We start from the raw sequence: 14,210 nt of genomic DNA, 5'->3' as shown, positions 1-14,210 counted from the left end.
AAGAGAGCATCTTATTAATATTTGATTTGCATTTTAAATAAGGTAGCTTATTTCAAACAACCTGAAACATTTTGATGGTGTACTCATCTCTGGGTCTAAACATTGGGCTCTGAATTCCTGAGGGTCTTGTGATGTCATGCATATGAAGTGATTACCCAGGCATTTATCCCTTTATCTATAATGGTCAGGTTTGCACATAGCAACAAACATGGCACATACTTGCAAATGCATTGTCTTGAGGTTGGAAATCATGACACATATTCCTCGATATGTTAAGATCTTTTCATATATATATGTGCCATAATGGAAAAACAGATAACTGTCAGATCACAGTCTGTGCAAAAAATGGTGAAACACAATGAGGAATTGTCAGTTCCTTATGTCTTGGACATTCTAATATAAGTAGTTACAGTGGTGTGTCTTGAGATCCTTTGAATTTGGCTTTTTGGCTTCTGCTATTGCTGCTGTTGGTGCAGAGACCATATATAGTGCTCATTGCTGAAGTATGCCAATCAGAGGTACTATTCTATTGCACAACACAGACTACAGTGAGATATTACACTAGATATTGGATCAAAGGGACAGCTGGAAAGGCTTCAATGATTGCTATGCTGTTAAAAAGTCCTGAATCAAAACAAACAAAAACAGCATGGAGGATACCATGCATCTCTTTGCAGGTGACACACACTTTCCCTGCCAGTTGCATAATATTTCAGGGTGGCAATTCAGGAGTCACAATTACAAAGCACCTTAGCTGTGCAAATGAAATGTTGTCTTATTTGAGATTATTTCAGTATTGTAGTACTACAAAGCCAGTGCCCACTTTCAGGAGAAAATTACTTTTTCAAAAGATGTGGAGGGGATACGGTTACTCAAAAGCACTCTGCACCCAAAACCACATATTGCTTTAATATCATAAAGGACCATAGCAGACAAAAGGCATCCTACAATGTCAGTGGGCAGGATAAAAATATTAATGATACAGAGTGATTTTGGTGTCACTAATATCTCATGTCAGTATATCGCGGTGGTACAGTGGTAGCATTACCTCACAGCAAGAGGTTCTCCCGTTCGATTCTTGGCTGGAGTGCCTTCTTTGTGGAGTCTGCATGTCCTCCCCATGGTTGAGTGGCCTCTGAAAGACATGCATGAATAGGCGTGCCTTCGCTGAAGATTGGGAGTTGGGCTGGCAACTTGGCACCTTAAAAATCGATTGCCAATCATTAACGGACTGGAGTTCCGCTGTGGCGACCCCTAACCAGGAAAAGACAAACAAACAAAATATTTGATGTCAGTAGTAGACATGAATGTTTCCAGGCATTTTAATTAGTCCATTTAACAAGCATTTTTCACAGCAGCATCTGCTCTGAAAGAATTCCATACTAATCAGATACAGTTTTAGCTTTGTAAGGAGCTTTACTTAATCACTCTCATGTCTGCACACATCCAAGTCACCTACTGAATATAATCATCATCTTTAATCCCCCTCCCAAAAATAGGCTTAGAGGAATCTACCAGTGCATCAAACTAAATATCCATTATATAATTAAAACATCACTGTAGTTTCTGTATTGTTTAGGTATCATAGCACAGTGGCTCAGACACACAAATGTGAGTGTCACCAACATTCTAATTAATTCATTACTCTTAGAAAATACAGAAGTGAGGCATTCATTTTTTTTTTTTTTGTGGTAAAACAATGTGAGTTTAGAGGAGGGAATATTTTGACAAGAATATAAGGCATGGAATGTAAGGAAAATACCATTAAACTAAATTAAAATTACTGTAAACATTCTGTTCCTTGGGAGTCAGGCAAGTATGCTTAACTGTGTGTCTTTTGCTATGATAGCATAGAGTACTTTCACAGAACCTCTTCTCTGAGTGTGGTCTGCCTGTATGCCACCCTTTAAGCCTCTTTATCTTATCTTTTAGGGTCTGTCAGCTACCTCTTAAGCTTTATCATTTTAATTGCTTGCAGTAACTGCAGTCAGATATCTCACTTAAGCTGTACCTAACAGAAGAAGGTAATTTTGCTGCATATTTTATTTTGTGTACGGTGCTTTGTTAAATATACTTTGGTTTCTATTGCTCTGCATTACAAAGCCAGTGCCCACTTTCATTCTACTAATGCTTACTGTGGTTGCTTCAGTGAGTAAAAAGTCACTTTCCTCCACCGTACTGAGACTTTAGAGTTTATTTTAGTATTTTGTTTAATAACCTGCACTGGGTGTTGTGGCTTTCTTCCCACAAGTAATAATTGTTGTATATATCTAGTGGTTTGCTCTCTTTGTTTCCTTACAGTTTACTAAACCAAGCTTTGTAGCTGAACTCCAAATCTAAAGTACACATTTTAAGCAGAACAGATCTTTATACTCAGCCTTGAGATGCCTCCCTGTGTAAATAGTTGGAGACAATGTTACTTTCAATGTTCCTTCTTCTGTTTGCCTACCAGTATTCTATGACAACAGCAAGCTCCCTGTTGATTTTTAAGCAGCTAAACAAATACGCTGAAGGCTATGCTACTAAAAGCAAACTGTTTTTGTCAACATCCTATTATGAATGCTGTTTGCAGGATCTGGTGATTTGGTTATACTGAGTTTAGGTTATTTGTTTAGCACTGTGTTCTGCAGATAACAGTCAAACATCACTGGATCACTTCTAGTGTCATAAAACAGAAAGTTGATATATACATAACTGCTTTGCTGGTATAAGTATTGCACAAATGCCCATATTACTTTATCAGTACTGCTTCTTGTTTTAGTGTGTGCCTTAGTCATCTGAGATGATGAAATGCAAAAAAAAGGCTCTTTTTACTTCTTATATTGCTTTTTAATTTTAACTCGCAATTTTATGTTATTCATGCATGCCTACATACTACATATCACACTAAAAGAATCACATGCCTAAAGCAGATGCCATATGTGACCGTCTAAAAAAACTCCAGCTATACTCTGTGGCATATCGTCTACTCAGAGACGATCTCTGCTTAACATACAAGGCCATGTCAAACCCTAAGCTGTTGGACATACTCCACTTAAAGAAATCCCAATCCCTCAGAGCCACAGGCTCCAGGGATCTAAACCTGGTCATCACAATGAACAAAACATGCTGGAGGGATAGGTTCCTGACCTGGAGACTCCCCTTACTCTGGGATAGACTGCCCATACATGTCAAGCAGAGCGCCTCCTTGGCCCTCTTCAAAAGGGACCTTGATGATTGGATGGGAGATAGGAAATTCACCCTGGGGATCATGTCAGTCACCCTGCTAGACAGGGGTCCAGGGAAGTAAATATTGTCGGAAGAAATATCCAGGGAATTGTTATGGCTAGGCTTGTATAGGCCCTAGGGCCGACAGCCTAGTACCAACCTGTGAACCTATGAACTTACTTATTGCAACGTTGTCATTTTGTTAATTTTCACTGAATGCTTTTACCTATATGCCTTATAAAAGGTGCTCTGAGAATTATTTTAATCTTGGCTGTAAGACAGCAAGGATTACTGACTCTCTTATTTAGGAAAAAAAAAACAGAAGCAAAATGTTGCTTTTTTTATTTTTTATTAAACAAGTCAAGCTATTTTAAAGTATTGTCTGTGACACTGAATAAAACAAGGATTAAGACAAGTGGGCCATCTATTGGGTAACCAGAAGTCTGTTTTACCCTTTTCTATGCAATTTGGAACTGCAAAAGTGAATGCTGTAGCCTGAACTGCTTGAAGACTGTTCAGCCAACTGATGTTAGCAGTAAATAATGTGCATTTGAAAGTGTTTGAGGAAATGGAGAATATAAAGGTTACAGCTTACTTTGAAGATTGTTTAAACTGAACTCAATTTGAATAGTGGAAATTACTGAGAAAACCTAAAAATATGTTAACTGAAGCACCTGCAGGATTCATGATGAATGACTGAATGCTATTTCAGTGAATGCTGAAACAGTGAAAGCTTAGATCTAAAAAACACAGGAGGTGGTATTCATAGTCCAGGGCTGTGCAAGTCCGTAGCCTGAATTTGAGGACAGGGGATCTATGCAGAAATGCAGGTAAGGTCAGCATAACTTATTTGTTGAATATGGAAAAACAAAGCAATTTCTGTAATTACACCCATTTTTGTAAATGTATAACTTGTGCAAACTTTGTCTTTTTGTATGTGCAAAGTATTTTGCGAAATTATAAATGGTATGTGCCGTGACATATCTCCAGCAAGCATGACTGAGCACAGTCACATTAAAAGTATCATAGCTAAGCTGCGGACTGTGCAGCAGATAAGATTTTTTTTTTGTAAATAAACGGGTTAAAATGGCATCATATAGTGGTATCCTTTTGTGAATACCTTGATGATTTCATTTAAGAATAGAAAGGAGGTGATAGGATAGACTGAAAAAAGGGAGACAAAACAAAGAGGTGAGCACACAAGGGAAACATCAAGAGGGCTCATGCTGGAGGAGGTGGGAGAGGATGGGCAGTATGTTTTTGTTGGGGGGTAGACCCCACTGTATTTTCAAAGGCTTTTTTGTAAGAGGGTAATACGAATAGGAAATAGGGAACAGGGTGAAGGAGAAACAGTAAGGGAAGAAGGGCTGATAAGTCCCAGCTTGCCTCAAACACATCCACTGCCAGGTAGTGTTGCAGTGGAGGTCCCCAGTGTTGCGAGAGTAGGGACCTGTGTTGGTGCAGTGGTCATCACAAACTGGGCAAGCATGTCTTCTACATGCTGAAGAAAGGCTTTGACTGACTGAATTTTCCTGTCCACTACCTCTTCCTGTATGTCCTCAACCCAATTCCAAAGCCCCCATTCAGTTAGGCTTGCCAGGCTACCATATGCTGGAGAGTATGCAGGATTGGAGCCCCCACTCTGACCCTGCAAGGATATCCCCAGATGGGCAAAGGGAAATCTCTCCCTAGACTGGGAGGTACATGCCTGGTCTGCTCCTGAGGGATTTCAATGTGTATAAGGAAATATAAAATGGGAGAGAAGCAAAACTACAAAGGAAAAATAAATGCATAAGCAAAATAAGTAAAAAAGAAAAATAGAAAAATAGGGGTAGGGAGACACAAAACAGAAGTGCAACAAATCCATACAATACTGTTGTAATGCAAGGTAGGAACTCAATAAACCACTGTGAAAAATATATTTCTTGAAGTAAAGTTGTGTATGGGAAGTATTTATATGCATATAGTTGGTGGTAGTTATTGGGGAAGTGCTTATGTAACTGGGACGATTGTGTAAGAGTAATGCTTATGCATACTTGTGTTGAATTGAAATGGCTAGGGATTTTTTCTTTTGGAATGGTTTTGTGTTTTAATACTGTACTTTTCAAACACATTTTACAAGACAGCCATCAAACATGAAAGAAATCACTAATTACTGTAGTTAATCATGGTTACAAACGACAGTATAACACATTTTTCTTTATCTGTTCCTGTCTTCATTTGTATTTCTTTCAGCTGGAAACCAGTGGAAAGCTATAGCAACAGTTGTTTGCAGGACTACCATGAAATCAGTTTTAAAAGTATTGCTGTACTATTGTTTATGCAACCCTGAATTATGTGTGACAATGTGTACTATACTTAGTTAAGTAATAAATACCTTATGAACACCTGTTACTCTTACCAGAAGATTCACCAACCTCTTTGTTCTTTGTATTCTCCTGTTGGGAGTTATGCTGGATGTCTTCCTCAGCTTAAAGTAAAAGAAAGATAATCCTGTTTATGTGTATTTGAATACATTCCACGTGTAGAGATATGTCTTATATTCCCTGCAATCATTTCTTTTTTGTCTTTTCCTGTCTGATTGTAATTGTTGAATGTATATATGTGTGTATTATTAAAATACAGTCGTTAAATATTATATTGCATTGTGTAGGGTACTAAAGATGTATGAATACAGTTCTGATATTTGTTTTACAAAATGCATGTAATAGTCTGTGGAACGTCTGAATTGCAAATGCTAAAATGAAACAATTGAAGGAAGTGTGAATTTCCTTTTTTGCAGAACTTTGTCTAATGTACAATAATGAACTAAAACAAGTTGTTCTCTGAAAGGGCATTTGCTGTTCAGTATTTCAGCAAAGTGACCCCACTTCCCTCCCCCAGCAGTCAGTTTGACTAGGGTGTGATGAGTGTCATCTCAGCCATGCTGTAGGTGAAGCAAGAAATACGTATGAGCAAGCAATGAAGTCTAGCAATTCTTTTTTATTTATATCTAATTATCTCTCACAGAAACTCTGTTGTAATATTTAAAAAGGTGTTACAACTTTTTCAGTGTGATGCTACACACTTCTTTACATCTGTAACTCCAAGTTTTATTTTACAACTGTATTGCATGCAATCTGCATTACTGACATTTGATTCTTACTAATATATTTAGAGTTACCTGTGGAGATTACTATTTTTATATTTCTGATATTTTCTTTTATTACTGAAACCTCTTAACATATAGCAGTATTTTCTCTCTGTCATTAACAGATGGATGTCTAATTACACAAATGCTATTTATTTTTTATGCATTTCAGAATGGCACATCAAGTACATATTTGTAGGTTAAGTTATCTGACTGTTGAAGTACATGCACTTGCACAATTTTTCACACCCCTTTTATATTTTATATATATCTATCTATATATATATATATATATATATATATATATATATATATATATATAAATAAATAACTAAAATTAACCGCACTCGTAAAATGAACGAAAAGAACAAATTTTAACTAAGAAATGAACTTTGTGACAATAACAGCATTCAAAGAATAGTAAATCACACCAACTCTTGTAGTACTTTAGCGCTTTCTTCTTGTTTATTATCAAGACTTCTTCAGAAAGACATGTTTCATAACTGAGAGCAACCATTTTCACTTTGTTTAAAAACATTAGTTCTAGCAGTCCATTTAAATTAACAACAGTTCCTTTCCAATAGTAAAGTGTGAACAGGCAGGGTGCTGTGTGCATTTTCATTAACATTACAATCGCAGTTACACAAGGTAAATTGGTCAGACAGTAATAGCCTTGTGGTGCCATGTGCATACTGATAGGGATCGTGTGCAAAAGCAAAAAAAAAAAAAATTTGGGGTGGGGAAACCGGGAAGGATGAGAGTCATGCTGTGATAATTCTAATATTAACACCCAGATTGGTTCGTTCCTAACAGGACGACCCAGAAATTAGGTATAGTTTCTTTGTGTAACTTATGAGTCCATGCCTCCAAAGGTAAGTAAAGAAGGGCATGGATGAAGGTGGAGGAGTCAGGTGGAGAGTCCTATTATGCTTGGGTATCAGTGTGTGTGTAGAAAAATGTGTGAGTATGCCTCCCGAGGGGGGAGTGGGAGGAATGTGGTGTGGACTTGGTTGGGGCTGATTGGGGGGCCACCCAGGACACGGAGTGTGGAGCCAGGGTTTGATAGGTAGGAAATTATAGGTCAGTGTGAATGGTACTGCCCGTGGGCTGGTTCGGATGGTACCACCCCTTGAATGGCTGCATGAGAAATGAGACTGAGGGGGGGTTTGGTGGGGTCGGTGGGGGCTAGCCTGGTGACTGGGAGTGTGCGTGTAGGGGGTACGGCAAAAGTCAGAGAGAGAGGAAACACATTATATTCACTTGCACAGTTGTAAATCCATAAACACATTAAATCCACTTGCACAATTGTTCAAACCCTATCACATTTCAATCTCTATACCTTCTAAGTACACATTTGATGTCCAGGCTTACATTGAGTAAGGGAGAGAGGGAACACATTAAATTCGCTTGCACAATTGTTAAACTTTCAACCCCTATCACATTTCAATCTCTATACCATTTAAATGCACATTTAATGTTCAGTGTTTCGTTGAGACCTGGATAGACATCAGCTCTCAGTTCTATCTGCCAGTTTTATTCCCAGACTTGCCGGAATGTGTCCATGTCCCCTACAAACTCTGTTATTTTTTTCCAGTGCTGAGAATTTGAATCCTGTAAAGTTTGGCAAATAGCGCTGTGTTTAGCCAAGGCATTCAAACTGTCCTGTTTGCTTATTGCTCCAGTGTGTTCTTTAATACAGTTACTCAGCTTTCTGTTCATTTTGCCGATATAGAAATTCCTGCAATGTTTGCAGAAAGCGCAGTAGACTACACTTTTTGTGTTGCAATCATAGTGGTCATGTAGACAGGCAGTTCTGTTGCAGTGCGGGAAGGTGACGTTGTTGCCTTTTTGTATGTGTACACAGGTGACACACTTGCTGCAGTCAGACATTTCAGGTTCTGACGATACTTCTTTCTGTGGGGATGGGCTTTTATTCCTCTCGAATGCACCACCAAAAGAAGAGGTTCATTTGAAACAGAAGTTCGGGGATGTCCCAAGTAACTTTGTCAGACCTTTTTCTCCTTCCAAGATATCCCAATTGTTGGTAAGGACCCCTCTGATTCTGAACATATCCGTGGAAATTGGAAGGGGGAAACTCGCCACCCAGTCTTTTTTGTTCGGTCCGTTCCATGCCCTTGCTGTGAATCCCTTTTCCAGGATCGGTTGGTACCTGGAGTGTCTGTGCTGTATGATCTCTTGGAACAGGTTGTCCACTAAGTACTCTGGGTATTTCCTTTCTAAGAACAAGTTTCTGAGGTAAAAGCCTTCCTTGATGAAAACCTCATCCCTAAAAATGAGTCCGGATAACCGGATGAATTGTCCTTTTACAATATTCTTTTTCATGAAATGGGGATGATGGCTGCTGAACTCTAGATAGTTATTCCAGAAAGTGGGCTTGCGGTAGATGTTGGAGTCAAACTGTCCACTTTCCAGGTCTATAGTGAGGTGGATATCCAGGAATTGAGTGGTGATTCTGATATGTCCTACCATGAGGGTCAAGAAGTCCAGACTCTGGAAAAGGGTTTCCAGAAAATTGCTCAGAGAAAGTCTGTCCCCCTTCCAGACAAAAAAGACTTCATCAATATAATGCCTGTACATTATGGTGTTGTTGAACCCGTGCAGCGATTCAACAGAGACCTCCAAAGCAGACATCCAAGCAAACGCTACCTCAAAACAAAACACGCACAACACATAGCCCACAAAGTCAGTGTGCCAAGCAGCCATAGCCCTTAAGGCTGAATAACACACCTGATACTCTTGTAATAGGTGACTCTATTGTCAGACACACTGACGTCCCGCTCACCAGGCTGAATAAAGAGAAGGTCATGGTGAGCTGCCTGTCGGGTGCTAGGATCCGCCATATAACGCAAGCACTCAGGTCACTCCAAAGCAAATACAAATATGACTCAGTCATTGTACATGCTGGTGTGAATGACCTGAGACGTACCTCCCTGGACTACATGAAAAGAGACATAGAGGAGCTCTCTGATCATGTAGCCCAGGCTGGTATGACCCTGACCTTGAGCAGCATCTTACCCTCACCTAGAATGATGCCACATTACAAAGACAAAATGATCGATTTTAACAATTGGCTAAAATTAATGGTGTCATTCAAAGGGGATCCAGTGTCTGTCAGCCTGGGATGACATGCTCGACAAGCCACGTTGCTTCACTAGGGACGGCTTGCACCTGTCACCACTGGGCTTTCGGATATTGGCAAAGGCTCTTGCCACCCCCATAGTGCCTTTTTTAGGCAAGGCTCAAAAGTCAAACCCACCCCCATAGACAGCACATGGAACAAGAAACTAAGGGTAATGCTGCTTAACGCCAGAAGTCTTAACCTCAAGATGCACGCACTCGAAGCTCTCCTCAGTATGGAGAACATCGATATCTGTGCAGTGACAGAAACCTGGTTCAAGGCTCCAGAGAGCACCCCAGCACTACCAGGCTATACCTCATATCATGCTTTTCGGCCCCAAAACCCGGACCGAACTATAAAAGGAGGGGGAGTTTCCATATTTATCAAGGATATCCACACCTCCAGGTTAGTGGCATTGCACGAAGTATCGGAGAGCATCCATGTGCAACTAACAGTGGGCAAGACTGCTTTCCAGTTTATAGCATCCTACAGACCACCCTCTCAAAGACAGGAATCCCACTCGGCTTTCCTGAAAACATTGGAGAACATGAAGATCTCTCTGAACACCATTATATTGGGAGACTTCAACTACCCAAACATTGACTGGGAGCACTACTCAAGCCCCAGCACCTTAGCCCAAAGGTTCCTGGAAATTATAAACTCAAATGCTATGGAACAACTAGTCACCACTCCCACAAGAGGGGACAACATACTAGACCTGATCATTACCAACATGGGGACTCTATGCTCCACACCAGAAGTATATCCCTCATTGGTAAGATCAGACCATAAATTAATTTCACTGGATGTCCACATCCCGACCCCACCCCCAGCCCAGAAAACCACAGTGAAAAACTTCTCAAAAGCGAACTTCTCACTTCTCAAAACCAAAGTGGAATCCTTCAAGGCCCCAGGGCCAGTGGAAACTATGGCCCAAACTGCAGAATCCTATATAAATGCATTCTACGGACATCTCCAGGAAAGCATGGATCATGCTATCCCAAACAAAACCAAGACCCAATCATCCAAAGGCAGGCGTCCAGTCTGATGGACCCCTGCCATAAATAAACTGTACAACAGAAGGAGGAAGCTACTACATGATAGAGCAAAATCCCTAATAGGGAAGGCATCCCTGATCAGTACTAGCAAAAAATTACGATCCCTCATAAAATCCTCCAAGGGCAGCTTCGAGAGAAAAATTGCACAGGACACAGTTATGTTAGGAACCTGGGATGCAACTCCCAGACTTGTTCTGAGTTGATTCTAAACGACAAAAAATACACTGAACCCACAGACATCGCCAATATCCTGGCAGACAGGTTCAGTGCAAACTTCTCCACCCCCTCCCCCCAAAAGAGCAAGTATCTATCCCGGCAGAGGGCTGCCTCCCAAACATCTCTGATGCTCAGGTGAAGGCTGCCCTCTCCAAAGCAAAAAACACTGCTTCCATGGGACCAGATGGTGTCCCAGGTTGTGTCCTACATGAACTCCAAGAGGAACTAATCCCTCAAATAAAACAGCTATACAATCTCAGCCTCACTACAGGATATGTGCCCACAGAATGGCGTACAGCAACAGTGGTCCTAATCCACAAAGGTGGAGCCTCTACGGACCCTGGAAACTATTGCCCCATAAGCCTGACTAGCTTAGTCTGCAAGGCTATGGAGAGGATCATCATGGAGCTCATAAACAAAGACATTGGGGACCTACAGACATTAGATCCTACCCAGTTCGGCTTTGTCAAGGGCAGATCCTGCCTTTTGAACCTGGTTGACTTCTTCGAAACAGTCACCAAAGCCATAGATGAAGGGAAGGTAGTCCACACAGCCTATCTGGACCTTGCAAAGGCATTTGACACAATACCCCACTCGGGCATCATAGATAAGCTATCCAGCTTAAATATAAATCCCTATGTCACAAGATGGGTCGCAAACTGGCTCAAAGACAGAACCCACAGAGTGAGAGTTGCTGGAGCCATGTCAGACTTGAAACCGGTCACAAGTGGCATCCCACAGGGTTCTGTCCTGGGGCCACTCTTGTTCGGTATATACTTTTCTGAGGTACAGGCAAATGTGGGAGGACTATGGCTCACCAAGTTTGCAGATGACTGCAAACTGGGCACCATAATCGACTCTCCAGCTGACACAAACATCCTTCAAAAAGGTCTCACAGAGACAGATAACTGGTGCCAGCACCATGGTTTAAAGCTAAATGCCAAAAAATGTATAGTCATACCCTTTGGCAAAAACAATGTGCCCACAAATTACCACATAGGCGGAAACCCATTAAGTACAGAGAAAATTATTAGGGACCTGGGGACCCAAGTTGATAGCAATCTCTCCTTTGAAAACCACATTGCCAAAGTGGTTAGAAAGACCTTCTACATAGCCCACCTCATCACGAATGGTTTCACATCTAGATCAAGAGAGGTAATCATGCCCCTTTATTCATCCCTCATCAGGCCCATCATAGAATACAATGCCCCTTTTGGGATGTACCTTACCTGACACCTGCAGCAATTAGAAAGACCCCAAAAGTATCTCACCAAGAGGATCAAGGGTCTCAAACAGATGCCATATGCTGCTCGGTTAAAAAAACTCCAGCTCTACTCAGTTGCATACCGCCTACTTCGAGGCGATCTATGCCTGACATACAAAGCTATGTCAAATCCAGAATTAATGAACATGCTCCACCTCAGTAAATCTAAATCCCTTAGAACCACACGCTCGAGGGACTTGAACCTCAGCACAGAAATAAATAGAACTTGCTGGAGGGACAGGTTCATAACCCAGAAGCTCCCTTCACTCTGGAATAGAATTCCAGTTCAAGTGAGGCAGAGCACCTCACTGAATCTCTTCAAGAAGAATCTCGATAGGTGGATGGGGGATCGTAGGTTTGTCCCAGGGATTACTCCCATGTCACTATTAGACAGAGGCACAGTAAACTAAACCTTAAAAAGGGCACAGTATACTCAAATCAAGGGGTGGCGTAAGACATACAGAATCGGGCTAGGCTTATAATTGCCCCAGGGCAGATAGCCTAGTATGAACCTATGAACCTATGAACCGTATCCATTTCCCAGGCACTGAGGACTAAGTTTGCATATGCTGGTGCCGTTTTGGACCCCATGGCTACACCTTTCTGTTAGTGGTAAATCTTCCCGTTGAATTGAAAGAAGTTATTTCTTAATACTGCTTCTGTTAACCTGCATACAGTATTAATCTTAGCCCCACTTAGGTTGGAGTACCTGTTCAGGTACTGTCTGGAGAGGGTCAGTCCGTTGACGTGGGGGGTGTTTGTGTAGAGTGCTTCTACATCTAGGGTGACCAGTAAATATTCCCTTCCATCCAGCCTTAGTTTGGAGATGTCATTTAGAAAAGCCCAAGAGTCCTTTGTGTAGTATTTGCTGTTCTGTACAATGTGGTTGAGGATGTGTTCCATGTATTGCAAAATCTTTTCTGTTTTTGTCCTTCAGTTCAATACCATGTGGCGAGAAGGTTGATTTTTAAGGTTTTTGTGAACCTTGGGGATTCCAAAACAATTTCCAAGGCTGGATTTCATGACCTGCTTGAAGTCTTTTTTGTCTTGAGGGATCTCATCCCTGAGGTACAGTTCCAATAGTAGGTTGTCAATTTGTTTAAAGTTTTGTTGTACCTGATTGATGTTGACCTTTTTGTAGAACTGGTTATCCATGAGGGATGTTTCAAGTATTTGGATATATCTCTCCTGCTCCATCACTACTATCCCGGATCCCTTGTCAGCCTTCATGATTTGTAGGGATTTGTCCTGACTCAGTTCCTTCCAAGCCTGTCTTTCTTCCCTGTTCAGGTTGTGCCACTTTGCTGAGGGCTTATCAGAAAGGAGTTTCCTGATATCCCTTTCACAGGTACTCACAAAGAGGCTCAGTGTGTTGGAGAGTGCAGGAGTGTACAGGCTCTTCAAGGTAAGGGGTCTGTCATCATCCTCTGAGCTTTCCTCGTCTTCTTCCTCTTGATGTTGTTGTATATCCAATTTTAGTTGTAACTTTCTCAGGTAGCACTTGAGGTCCAGGATAACATCCGCCGTGTTGGCTCTCTGTGCCGGGATGAAAGAAAAGCCTTTCTTCAGTACCTCACGATGGCTTTCTGAGAAAACCCATGTGGTGAGGTTAAAGATGTCACCTGCCCCCGCTGGAGACCCTGAGTCAGTGCTATCAGGTGCTGGTATCAATGAATGGGGAGGGTGATCAGGGTGGTCCATCCCGGGAATACTACCACTGTATCCCATTCCTTCTCCTTCTTCCCCTGCGATTATTGTTCCCCCTCCTTCCTTCCATATTGTTGGTGTTGTGGTTCCAGTTTTGTTCATTACCCCCAGGTCTGAACCTGGTATAAGTCCTGGTTCTGGTTGTGAGTCCTGCTTAAGATAAAAAAAAATTGTTGTTGCCACTTGTGTTGTTGTTGTTGTAGGGCTGGTCGTTCATTGGTGGGCTCTGATAACTCATAAGTTATGCAAAGAAACTATACCTAATTTCTGGGTCGTCCCATCAGGGATGAACCAATCTGGGTGTTAATATTAGAATTATTACTGAATGACTATCATCCTTCCCAGCACCCCCCCAAATGTTTTTTTTTTTGCTTTTGCACACGATCCCTTTTGCACACGATCCCTATTAGTATGCACACGGCACCACAAGGCTATTACTGTCTGACTAATTTACCTTATGTAACTGCGATTGTAATGTTAATGAAAATG

The sequence above is a fragment of the Protopterus annectens genome, chromosome 1.part1 (assembly GCF_019279795.1).
Source record: "Protopterus annectens isolate FY-2018-M chromosome 1.part1, PAN1.0, whole genome shotgun sequence".
NCBI classification, from domain to species: Eukaryota; Metazoa; Chordata; order Ceratodontiformes; family Protopteridae; genus Protopterus; species Protopterus annectens.
Note: the sequence above shows the minus strand (reverse complement) of the source record.